Source organism: Rhinolophus sinicus, chromosome X, assembly GCF_036562045.2.
Source record: "Rhinolophus sinicus isolate RSC01 chromosome X, ASM3656204v1, whole genome shotgun sequence".
Lineage (NCBI taxonomy): Eukaryota > Metazoa > Chordata > Mammalia > Chiroptera > Rhinolophidae > Rhinolophus > Rhinolophus sinicus.
In genome coordinates this window covers 108,834,385-108,846,540 of record NC_133768.1, presented here as the reverse complement: position 1 = coordinate 108,846,540, position 12,156 = coordinate 108,834,385, and the positions used below count along the sequence as shown (strand labels likewise).

At 39.5% G+C, this 12,156-nt stretch overlaps 1 protein-coding gene across 6 annotated transcripts in view; it reads right to left on the bottom strand.

Moving 5' to 3' along the window:
- The window catches only part of MAMLD1 (mastermind like domain containing 1), a 486,280-nt gene that overhangs the window by 99,055 nt on the left and 375,069 nt on the right, over window positions 1-12,156 (bottom strand). The gene's annotated exons all lie outside the window — the stretch shown is intronic.

The window sequence follows — 12,156 nt, the reverse complement described above, 5'->3', positions numbered from 1 at the left end:
AACATGGCACCTTGAGCTGAGCTGCCGCTGAGCTCCCAGATGGCTCAGTTGGTTGGAATGCGTCCTCTCAACCACAAGGTTGCCGGTTCGACTCCCGCAAGGGATGGTGGGCTGTGCCCCCTGCAACTAGCAACGGCAACTGGACCTGGAGCTGAGCTGCACCCTCCACAACTAAGACTGAAAGAACAACAACTTGAAGCTGAACAGAACCCTCCACAACTAAGATTGAAAGGACAACAACTTGAGTTGGAGAAAAAGTCCTGGAAGTGCACACTATTCCCCAATAAAGTCCTGTTCCCCTTCCCAATAAAAAAAAAAGAGGAGGAGGAGGAGGAGGAGGAGGAGGAGGAGGAGGAGGAGGAGGAGGAGGAGGAGGAAGATAAAGAGCAAGCCTTCAGGGACCTGTGGGACAACAACAAAAGATCCAACATTTGTATCATTGGAGGCACAGAAGAAGAGAGAGTGAGATTGAAAAATTAGTCAAAGAAATAATGGCTGAAAATTTTCAAAAATTGGCAAAACCATAAACCTAGAGACTCTAGAGTCCAAGATAATCCAAACAGGAAAAACCCAAAGAAATCCATGCCAAGACATTCATAATTAAATTTTTAAAAACTGAAATGCAAGAAAAAAAAAATCTTGAGAACAATCAGACAATAATGACACATTACTTATAGAGATCTATCACTTCCAATGACAGGGGATTTCTTTTTAGGAACCATGGAGTAGCTCCTGCAGAAGGAAGTGGTATAACATTTTTCAAGTCCTGAAAGAAAGAATGGTCAACTCAAAATTATATATCTAGTAAAAAAATACCCTTCAAGAATGAAGGGAAAATCAAGACATTCTCAGATGAAAGAAAACTGAGATGTTGTTGCTAATAATCCCACCATTAAAGAATCGCTAAAAGAAGTTCTGTAAGCAGAAAGGAAATAACAGAAAAAGACTTGAAACTTCATAAAGGAAAGAAGAAATTCAGAATAGGTGATAAGTATAATAAACTTTTCTCTTCACGAGTTTCTTAAAGAATATTTGATAGATGATACAAAAATATAACACCATCTCCTCTGATACTCAGTGTGTATAGAAGAATAGTTACACCAATTATATTTAAAAAGTAGGGAGGATAAACAGATCTAAATGGAAGTAAGATTTCTATACTTTGTTCAAAGTGATAAACTGCAGACTGTGATAAATTACTTATGTATACAGTTATTAGAGTAACACTAACTGGTCACTAAGAAAAGTCTACAGTGTGATACTCAAAAACACTAAATAAATCAAAATGGAATCCTAAAATACAGCTAAGTAACCCACAGGGATGCAAGGAAAGAGAAACAGAGGAACCAAAACCAGAGGAAGCAAACAGAAAACAAATGATAAAATAGCACACTTAAGATAGAACATATCCACAATTACCTTACATTCATATGGTATAAACACATCAATTAAAAGATAGAGATGGGCACAGTAGATTTTTAGAAATGCCCCAACTACAGTCTATCTAAAAGATACTCCAACTACAACAGGATAGGTAGGTTGAAAGCAAAAGGAAGAGAGAAGATACACCGTGCAAACATTATTTTTAAAAAGCAGTAGTGGTTATACTAATATCAGAAAAAGACTTCAGAGCAAAGCAAATTATTGGAGATACACAGACATTACATAATAAAAGAGTCAATCTGCTAGTAAGGCATAATGATCCTAAATGTGTTTGCACCAAACAGCAGTCTCAAATCAAATGAAGCAAAAACTGAGAGAGCTAAAAGGAGACATAGACAAATCCACGTTAGAGTTGAAGACTTCAACATCCCACTCTCAGCAATAGATACAACCATTCGTCAGAATCAACAAAGATGAAGAACTCAAAAATACTCCATCAATTAACAGGATCTAGATGACACTCCATCCAGCAATAGCAGATTACACATTCGTTTCAAGGACCCATGGAACATATAACCGTGGTAGACCATATCCTTGGCCCTAAAACACACTTCAACAAATTTAAAAGAACTGAACTCACACACAGTATGTTCTTCTATAACAATGGAAGCAAACTAGAAATCAGTAACAGAAAGAAATCAGGAAAATCTCCAAACACTTAGAAATTAAACAATACACTTTTAAATAATCCATGGGTCAAAGAGGAAGTCTCAAAGGAAATTAAAAAATGCATAGAACTGAATGAAAATGGAAAAGTAACTTATATAAATGTGTGGGACACAGTTCATACAGTGCTAGAAGGAAATGTATACCACTAAATGCATACATTTGAAAAGAGGCAAAGTTTCAAATTACTATCTAAGCTAAACCAATCATCTAAGCTTACACCTCAAGAATGTAGGAAAAGAAAAGCAAAATATACCCAAAGCAGAAGGTAATAATAAAGATAAGAAATCAATGAAATTGAAAACAGAAAAACAATAGAGAAAAATAATGAAACAAAAATCTGCTTCTTTGAAAAGATCAGTAAAATTGACCTCTAGTAAGAATGAAAAGAAATAGAGAAGACATAAATTACTAATATCAGAAATGAAGCAGGGGGTATCACTTACATTCCTGGCAGACATCAAAAGGATAATAAAGGAATATTATTAAAAACTCTACACGCAATAAATTTGACAACTTAGATGAAATGAACCAATTCCTTGTAAAGCACAATCAAATAGATTTTTTTGAATAGCCCTATCACGATTAAGGACATTGAATTCATAATTTAATCCCCCACCCCCCAAAAAAACCACCACATCCAGATAATTTCATTGGAAAGTTCTACCAAACATTAAACAAGAATTAAAACCAATTGATCCCCCTTACCCTCATCTCCCACCCTCCACCCCCCTGACCCTCTGGTAACCACTAAACTATTGTCTGTGTCTATGAGTTTTTGTTTCTCATTTGTTTGTCTTGTTCTTTTGTTGTTTTTGGTTTATATACCACATATCAGTGAAATCACATGGCTCTCTGCTTTTTCTGTCTGACTTATTTCACTTAGCATCATACTCTCAAGATCCATCCATAAAACTACAATTTTTTATCCCCCCGAATAGTCTAGTACCCACCTGGCTCTATACATAGTTATTACCATATCATTGACTCTATTCCCTATGCTGTATTTTACATCCCCGTGACCATTTTGTAACTACCAATCTGTACTTCTTAATCCTTTCACCTTTTTTACCCAGCCACCCAATCCCGCTCCCATCCAGCAACCATCAGTTTGTTCTCTGTATCTATGAGTCTCTTCCTGTTTTGTTTGTGTATTTTGTTCTTTAGATTCCACATATCAGTGAGATCACATGGTATTTGTCTTTCTCTATTTGACTTATTTCTCTTAGCATAATACCTTCCAGGTCCATCCATGTTGCCTTAAATGGTATTACTCGGCCATAAAATAATAACAAAATCTTACCATTTGCGACACCATGTAAATCTACAATTAAGTAAAAACAAAAAGTTTTTAAGAATCATACTGTAAGTCTTCTATGATTAAAACACTGTGGTATTGGAGGAAGAACAGATTAATCGACCAGTGGAATAAAACATACATCTAGAAATATTCTCAATTATATATAGGAATTGAATATATGATAAAGGTGACATTTTAAATCACTGGGGGCAAAGATAGATGTTTTTAAAAATGGGGTTGTAATAACTGAATAGCCATACGAAATAGGCAAAGATCCATGCTATATAACCATTCACAAGAATAAACTCCAAATGGATTAGGAATCTAAATGTAAAACGTGAAACCCTACAAATACTGGAAGAAAAATGGGTGCATTCCTCTTTAACTGTGGTGTGAGGAAAGGCTTTGTAACTGTGACTCAAAATCCAGATGCAATAAAATAAAAGATTGATGTTTGACTACATAAAATACTTTTGCGTGGCAAAGAAAAACAAACATCAAAAACGACAAACAAATCAGGAAAATTACTTGCAAGATACATTATATTTTAAAAAACTGATATCATTGGGGGCGACTGGTTAGCTCAGTTGGTTAGAGCGCAGTGCTCTTAACACCAAAGTCGTCGGTTTGATACCCACATGGGCCACTATGAGCTGCACCCTCCACATCTAGTTTGAAACAACTACTTGACTTGGAGCTGATGGGTCCTGGAAAAACACACTTAAAATAAATAAAACTTTAAAAAAATTGATATCATTAATACAAAAACTCTTAAAATTGAGGATAAAATACCAAAAAAAAAAAAAAAAAAACACAGAAAAAGGGAGAAAGACATGAATAAATAATTCACACACACCCACCAAAAACGGCTCTAAAGCATATGAAAAGATGCCCCACATCACTTATAATTAGAAAAATTCTAATTAAAATTAATCAGATACCATTTACCACGTATCAGATTTACAAAAATTTAAAAGTATACTAAACACTATTGGCAAGGCTTTAGGGATAAAGACACACATTTCTGATGGGAATGTAAATTGGTACTACCTGTCAGGAGGGGAATTTGGCAATACCTAACAAAACTATATATGTGTTTACTTTTTGACACACCAATTCCACTTCTAGGAATCTACCCCTAAGATACACGTCTAACAAACTGAAAATACATATGCGTCAGGTTGTTGATTGCAGCATGGTTTGTAATGGCAAAATACTGGGAACAAGCTACATGTTCATACATGGCAGGGTGGTTGAATAAGCTATGGTACATCTACATACACAAAGCCATGTAACACTGCAATAAAAAAAATGAGAAAGATCTCTATGAACTGATATGAAGTGATTGCTAGGATGTACTGTCATGTAAAAAAGCAAAGCCCAAAAGAGCGTCTATAGTCTATTACCCTTCATGTGAGAAAGCAAGGAGTGTAGGAAAATGCATAAATATCTGCTCACTTGTGCAAAAAGTAAAGCAGGAGAACAAATGAGGTTGGTTATTTAGATGGGATGAATGGAATGAGGTGGAAAGGACAGAAGTAATGGGAGGTGTCACTTTTGTCCAGTTCTCACTTTTGGAATTATGCTGTTATTTCAGAAGCTCAAAAAAGAAAGAATTAAACAAACTAACAAAACAAACAAAAACAACTCATAAATACTGACAACAGAATGGTGGTCATCAGAGGTGATGGGGGTTGGGGGAGGGTGACTTGGGTAAAGGGGGTCAAATATATGGTAATAGAAGGAAACTAGATTTGGGGTGGTGAGCATGTATTAGAGTACACAGATACTGAATTTTAATGTTGTACAGCTAAAATTCATAAAATGTTATTAACCAATGTTACCTCAATAAATTTAATATAAATTAACAAGTATAGGAAAACAGAAACCCCAGGAATCTAAACAGGAACAAGTGAACTGAACCATATTCAAATGACCACACTGGAGCCAGGTAATTTTTAACAGTCTTTGGACAATATATCCTTAAACTAAAGACAAAATGAATTCTAAACAAATATTGCACTCTAGTTAATAGGTTTGTTTTCACAGAGTGATGGGTTAGCAATTCTGAAACTACTTTCCGTGTATCCTAGGATTCAGTAAATGGGCAAATATATTATGGATAGTAACAGAGAGATTTGTCACTGTCATAAAAGGGAGTTACAAATATTGAAAGGGGAAAGATAGAATGAACTTTGCTGTTGGACGGAATTTAGAGGTATCAGAGTAAACTCATGATCAATAGAGAAGTTGCCACAATAATAAAAATTAATAAAATAACAAAATAAAATGAAGTATAGATGTGAGTTAATTAAATAATTAATTTCCTAGCTTTGTGAACTGAGAGGGTCTACTCGCAATGATACTCCTGTAGAAATGAGCATACACCTATCTATTGCCCAGATCTTGGTTTGTAAATACCATTCTCCACTAAAAGAAACTAGGTATTCTTGGGAAAATGGCTGATGTTTAGGGCCGAATCAGAAGTGTACAAGATGAGCCTGGAGCATCTTGTTGTGCCAGAAATTAAGGCCATCCTCAGAGAATGATTAGGGACACATCAAGACATAAGAGGCAGCATAAAGCGTCTCCCACTGGCCAAACCTGGGAGAATTTGAGCATCACAACAAATAATGAATAAAGAATTATAACTCATTGAACAAAATAATTATCTATGCGTTGACCTGATATAAATTAATATATAATAAATGAGGGAAGAAGGAAAACTCCCTTACAGTAGAAAGCCAAATAATAAGGATAGAATGGATGACAGAATTAAAAATTCATTGTTTGGCAACCAGCATAATAAACTTGCCTCAGACAAGGACTATCAATGGATGCTAAACTAGTGAATGAAGTTTGCAGAGTAACGGGACATTAACATACCTTCAAAATATATTCCCATAAGATAATTACAAAGGGGAAAATATTAATAGTAAGTTGACAGTGGAGAAATCTGGCAGACACCACGTTAACCATCAGCAATAATGAAGTAAGTCAACATCACGTACCTCACGATATGATGCACTGAGAAGGACACAGAATCACTTCTGTGGTATTCCTGCCAAAAGTGCAGAACCTGAATCTAATCACAAGGAAATGCCAGACAAACACAAAATGAAGGGCGCTCTACAAAATAACTGGCCTGTACTCTTCACAAATACCAATGCTACAAAACACAAACACAGACTGAAGAATTGTTCCAGATTAAAGGAGACTAGAGGAACGTAACAACCAAATGCAACATATGATCCTGGAGTTTTATTTTGCTATAAAGGACACTTTTGGGACAATCAGCAAAATCTGAATAAGGTTTAAGATCTTTAGATCTGATTGGTACCAATGTGATCAATATCCTACACTTACGGAAGAGAACGTCTTTGTTTTTAGAACATATACATCCAACTATTTAGGGATAAAGGAGCACAATTTATTCTCACGCAATTCAGAAAAAGCTGGAGAGAGAGAGAGAGAGAGAGAGAGAAAACAAAGAAAATGTGGTAAGATATTAACATTTGGGGAATTGAGTGAAAGGTACTCAGAAATTGTTTGTATTATTCTTGCAACTTTTCTTGAAGTCTGAATTTATGTCAAACTAAAACTTTAAATAAAGCTTAAAAGTGATCAATTAACCCCCCAGGGAGAAGATGCAGGGGCAAAGAACACAGGCTTGAGGGCCGAGCCTCAGAAAATGTTCTCAGCTGATACATGGGTTTCCAAGAGGCACCAGGACAGGAGTCTCCAGGCACCTATAGGTATTCAGGGAACTGCTGTTTTCATACGTTTCAAGTCGAAACTGGAGCCTTCCTTCTGACAAAATATCTGCTGCCAATGCTCCTCAAAAACTCTGCTCAGTATGGCAGCCACCAGCTGGACCACTGAACTTCCTCCAGATCCCCATTCAGAACCCAGCCCACAAGGCAGAAAAACTGACAATTGGAGGACTTCTTTCAGGTAGAGCCATTGTGGAGAGTGGATGGATAGGTACATGTAGGTACACGAAGAGTTAAGATGTAAAAGGTTAACAAATACTCATGGTGAAAGAACTTATGCAGATTAATGATGGTTAACAACATCCATTATTTTCAATAATTTCAGGCCAGTCAGCAAAGAAAGCACCCTATAAATTAGTTTATCAGGGACCTGCTAAAATGGGAACATTTAACTTGAAGAGTCTAGTTAGGCGCTGTCCAATACGGTAGTCATGAGGTACATGTGGCTAGTCTGAATTGAGATGTGCTGTGAGTATAAACTACACACTGGAATGTGAAGATTTACTATGATAAAAAGAATGTGCCCCATCACAGTAATTTTTAAGTCGATTACATGTTGAAATACTATTTTAGATTTTGATAGATTGGGCTAAATAAAATGTATTACATTAATTTCACTTGCTTCTTTTTTAATGTGGCTACTAGAAAATTTAAAATGATATGTGTGGCTTGCATCTTTGGCTTGCATTATATTTCTATTGGACAGCACAGGCCTGGTTGATAAATGGTTTTGCAAGTTTTTGCTCAAATCTGACCTTTCAATAAGGTCCTTGCTGGCCATCCTATTTAAAAGTGCACTCTTCCCTGGCACTCTTCAACTCCCTTCTGTGATTTATTTTGCTTCAAGACACTCATCACCGCGGACATACTATATTTTTTACTTATTAATCTTGTCTATTGTCGGTCTCCCCCATTAGGTTACCTTCCATGAGACTGTTTAGTCTGTTTCATTCATTCTTGTATCATCACCCTCACACAGTATTAATTTGTGTTAAGTTCTTTACATTATGTATTTAGTAGTCTTTTACATCTTAACTTTCATGTATCTGTCTATCCTTCCTTCCATTCATCCCATCCATCCATCCATCCTTCCTGCAACACTGTCTGGCATATAGTAGACATATAAAACATCTTTGTAGAATCAATTTTTCAAAATGACTTTTGACCAGTTCCTGAAATGACCAGCACCCTAAGTTCTAATTTTGGATTACTTTGGGATCCAGTTTCATACTGACCTGTCCAAATGGGAGGGGAGAGGCAACCCAATGGGCTCCACCACTGGCAAGGGTCCACAGTAGAGAGAAAAGTCTTGGGTACTGCCTTCCTTTCCCACCTCCCTTTTTGTAGATTTCAAGCCAAGGCTCTTAACAAATCTGAGTAAGAGGGAGGGAATAGATACTTTTTTTTCCCAAAGGGCAGCCAGACATCAGAAACTATGTGGGAAGAGAAGTACATACACTTAAAAGTGCTAGTACGGTTCACTTTTCTTGGACTTGATGTCTACCTACCTCTTTCAGTGCAGACAATCACTGAATTTTACCTCTAGAAAGGATCTAAAGCTCATATACTCCACTGGTCAAATCAGCCTCCAAATATAACAATCCAACCCAATAAGAGGGAAATCTAAGAGAGCCCTCTACGCCTCTAGGCCAGCCCCTTTATTGTCATGATAGGAACCGTGGGGGACCCAGAGAGAGGAAGAGACTTGCCCAAGGTCACACAGTGAGGTAGCAGAGCTGGGCCTGGCACCCAGGCTAACTCTTCACCACACACTGGTCCCCCGCCCCACACCAGGCCTGAGGAGGGGCTGGCTGGGCACAGATAACAGGTGATTGGGTTAGAACTGAAAGAAACTGTCCTGGGGTGGCCGGATGGCTCCGTTGGTTAGAGTGCGAGCTCTGAACAACAGGGTTGCTGGTTCGATTCCCACATGGGCCAGTGAGCTGCGCCCTCCACAAGTAGATTGAAGACAACGAGCTGCCACTGAGCCTCCGGAGGGGCAGCTGAGTGGCTCAGTTGGTTAGAGCGCGAGCTCTCAACAACAAGGTTGCCAGTTCCATTCCCACATGGGATGGTGGGTTGTGCCCCCTGCAACTAAGATTGAAAACGGCGACTGGACTTGGAGCTGAGCTGCGCCCTCCACAACTAGACTGAAGTACAATGACTTGGAGCTGATGGGCCCTGGAGAAACACACTGTTCCCCAATATTCCCCAATAAAATTTATTTTTAAAAAAAAAAGAGAGAAAAAAACTGTCCAGATCTGGTGGCTTTGTGGAGAGGAGCCAGGCAGATTTTGTAAGTACCCCATGAACTAGTAGTGGTCAACATGTGTATGTGATTTAAAAACAAACAAGCGAACATGCCAAGTACTGTGGGTGCAAACAGTTGAGAGACTAAAAGCTTCTTTTAGACAAGACAAACTGTTACTCATTAAAAAAATAAGGGCGGGATGGCTTAGGATATATATATATATATATATATATATATATATATATAAAATTAGCATATGTGAACTTAAGCCTAAAGCAGCCCATATGTTAAAATTAAAATAATTCCAGGGGTGGCCGGTTAGCTAAGTTGGTTAGAGCGTGGTGCTAAAAACACCAAGGTTGCCAGTTTGATCACTGGAAGGGCCAGCATGAGCTGTGCCCTCCCTTAAAAAATAAATAATAATAATAATTCCAGATAACAAGTTCCCCAAGGACCACACCCCATTATTTAAAAAAAAAAATCTGCTTTATTTTACATTAGGCATTGGAACAAGACCAACAAAATTAAATATTTACTTTAGCTGAGAACAACTCTTCGTTGTTGGGGGCAGGGGAAGGGGAAAAATTCCTTTTTGATAAGCTGCTACTTGATAGCTAGAAATCAAAATCTCACAGCCTAATATTCTGCTGACTGCAGACCCAAGAGCTGGACGTCTGGATGCTTCTTCTGTAAGGGTGTGTGAACTATGGGTAGGGAGATAGCCCACAGCAGGCCGAGAGTGGGAATATCTGAGTCCTGGTCTAGCTCACCTCCTAGCAGCTTGCAGGGGGCATCCAGTCCTAGCATCCTCGTGTGTAAAAACAAGGATCTCTAAGGGAATGTCCACTTTCCCATTCTTCGGTCCTACGTAAATACGTAATTCTTTTTGTCTTTACTCCAACGTCTAGAACTGTCCTCATTTATATAACAGTCACAAGCCTCACCTACCTAACTAAAATGAAACCCTCAAGGTTTCATGTCTCTGGTCATTTCAAGAACAAAATTATGATTTAGGTAATTAAGAGTTTCATTTGCAACTCAGAATGTCAGAGCTGGAGGCATGCTCAGGTGCCCCAGTCAACTCCTTCACTGTACAGATGGGGAAACTGAGGCTCACAGCCAGACCAAGAGCACACATCAGCTGTCCCCCAGCTGGACGTTCCTCCCAGTATTGCCCTAGGGATCCCTCCCAGACAGTGACTCTTCCAAAAGGCAAGCGCCAACTGTCACAGTTCCTAATTTACAGACCAGCATCGTTTCAGATGATTATGTGAGGATGCCTAAAATTGCTGGGTGGCATCTACTTTCAAGCGATTTGCAGGATTCCTCCCCCTCTAGATGAATAATGAAGCTTAAGACCCAGACACTCTAGCAAAGGATGGGTATTGGCGCCACTCTGCATAATGACCCAGTACTGAACGCTCATTTTCAACATGATCTCCAGTTAACCAGCCCTGGCAAATCTGGCTGGTTTAACAAAAGAAAGAAAGGGGGGGACCCTTCAATCTGTTTGCAAGCTAGTTCAAAGCTAAACAGCTCTCCTCTCTTTCTAAAGCAGAGGGAAAGCCTAAGCTCCTAGCAACAAACTCTCTTCCAAAAAGTTCCTAACTTGGGGTGGGGAGCGGGGGGGAATAACCAGCTCTACATTCGTATGGCTGCCTCGACTCAAACTGCGTACAAACAGGCTCAACATGAGCAGGATCGTCCTCTGAGGGTTCAAAGGGCTTTCCAAACCAGCTATTTATTCTCTCAAACTGACTTTGAGAACTTGAGCATTCATTAGGGCCAGGTTAATCTGAAGACGGGGTTGTGTTATCAAAAGAGGTGAAAAGATACTATTGCCAGGAGCCAGAGAGCCCGGAGGGAAGGCAGATCCAACAACAACCAAGAACATGGCTTCACGCTCATCTATGTTCTCGAACGGCCAGCTCCTGACTTGTCATGTGATCTTGGGCAAGCATGGCCCCTCTCAGGCCTCAGTTTCCCCATCTGTAATTTACCAGCCCTCTTGGCCTTGCCATGAGAAGAAGTCCTTCCATATTGCCAGGGTTGGACGTGGGCGGTGGAGGAGGGCTATTTGAATTAAGTCCAGCAGGCCTCTTTTCTCCCAGGCTGACTTCCCCCCCGCCCACCAAAGTGCCTGCAGACCCCTCCTGAGGCTTTTCTCCAAAAAGAACTGCTTCTCTCCCTCAGGACAGGGCCCTGGCCAGAACCCGGGGAAGGTCCACTAACCAGTTTTCACAAGGAGCTGGTTGGACCTTTCCACTGATGTGGGGGAGATTCAAGAATCCACTTTTACCTCCCGTATGCCAGCCCTGACAGTATTGGAATGTGGAAAACCAAACCATTTGCCATGTCAGACCACATTTGCTAACGTCCGTGGCCGGCTGACATGAAACCTCCTCCAGGGCACTGGGCCAGGTATACACATGCTGGCCCCACTCGGGAGCCGCTGAGGACTGGGCAAGCAGGACCCCTAACCAGGCAGGGCCTCCAGAACTGCTGAGATCCCAGACACACTGCATACCCGTGGAGGTCCCTCCCGATCTAGAGACTCTTTTATGCTAGCTTGCCTGGGTGTAACTTACACAATGTGAAAGGGACAAAAGGACTTTTCATGTCAAAAGAAACCTGCTTTGCTTTTGTTAAATTTCACAGGCAAAAAGGGAAGGCAAAATGAGTGACCAGTGACACCAGAGAGAGCAACCAGAGAGTGTGTCTTA